We start from the raw sequence: 1,524 nt of genomic DNA on the forward strand, positions 1-1,524 counted from the left end.
TTTTCCTTTCTTCTCTCTTTCATTATACCAATTGGGGCGCAGTGTCATCTGGTACTCCTTTCTCTGGCACAATCTGGTCAGGAAATCATAATTTCAAGGTCCCAGAAGAAGGTGAAAGTTGCAGTCATGATGTTGGTTAAGCTCACTCCTTCTTGTACACATCCCACTGCTCCCATTTAATTGCCCCCCAAAAGTGAAAACCTTGATTAATTAAATATTTTGGTAATTTCATCTACAGAGAGAAACCAACCTGTGACTTCTCTAGGAGCCCTGAAGACCACTTAGTGTCACTTTTTTTAAATTAAGGAATCCAGTTTGTACCAATCTTTCTAATCTTGTATAGTTTCAAAAGTTTGTGTGATAGGCTTTATGTGTATGTGGACTTTTGTTACCTTGAACAACTACAGGGTAGGCCCCTGCACAAGGGTCCTGATATGGTTTATGTTGTAACGGTTTCATAGTATAGTTTAGCATTGTTTTGCTATTTAATAAAGTTTCAAACATTTTCCATAAGCAGGGGCGGATATAGGGCAGGGCGAACGAGGCGGCCGCCCCAGGCCCCGCGCTTCAAAAGGCCCCGCACATGCGCCGTGGCACCACCACGCATGCGCCGTGGCAAAGGGGGGGGGGGCCTCGTGGAATTATGCTGCCTGGGGCCCTGCAAAACGGTCATCTGCCCCTGTCCATAAGCCTAGAAGTGAAGTTTCTGTAGGACCTGCCCACAATGGGTTTTGAAATAATTTTATGTTACGTTAAATAGTGAGATGTGACAGACCGGTGGTGGTGCTATGTACTGGGGTGTAAAGGAAATGTGCACTGTTCACTATGAATTTTCCTGAATTCTAAGGCCATGTCTTCACTAAACGGACGATTGACATGACCATGATCTATCTTCCAGAGTTTGATTTAGTGAGTCTAGTTAAGACTCACTAAATTGAACTCTGAGGACCCTCTCCACCCAAAGCCAACAGCAGCATTTGCTCCTATTGGCCTCCTGCTGTGGGGATGGCGTGGAAACTTAAAATACAGTACATTGACTCCGGCTACGTAATTTAACCTATCTGGAATTACACATCTTGATTGGATGTTCCCTTTTAGTGTAGACGTGACCTAAGATTTCCCTGTGTACTATTGACCTTGCGGGGGCAACATTTGTCTGAAAAAATCTAGAACAGTGGTTTTTAAACCCAAGGATCCCTATTTTGATTAAAAATTGATTGCAGACCCCAAGCCGGCTTCTTATTTTCCCCAGGGGTGCTCAGCCCCCATTTAGGCTGAGGCCCTGTCTGAGATCTCCCTCTCCCCACTTTTCCTCTCTGTACCTCCTGCATGCAAGAAGCATTGGGAGGGAGGGGCAGAAGTTTATCAGTGGGGCGGTGGCCTCAGACACAGAGGCTATGTCTACACTGGCACCCTTTTCCGGAAATGCTTAAAACGGAACAGTTTTTCTGTTATAAGTATTTGCGGAAAAGCGCGTCTACATTGGCAGGATGCTTTTCCGGAAAAGCACTTTTTCTGGAAAAG

The sequence above is a fragment of the Pelodiscus sinensis genome, chromosome 2 (assembly GCF_049634645.1).
Source record: "Pelodiscus sinensis isolate JC-2024 chromosome 2, ASM4963464v1, whole genome shotgun sequence".
Taxonomy (NCBI): Eukaryota; Metazoa; Chordata; order Testudines; family Trionychidae; genus Pelodiscus; species Pelodiscus sinensis.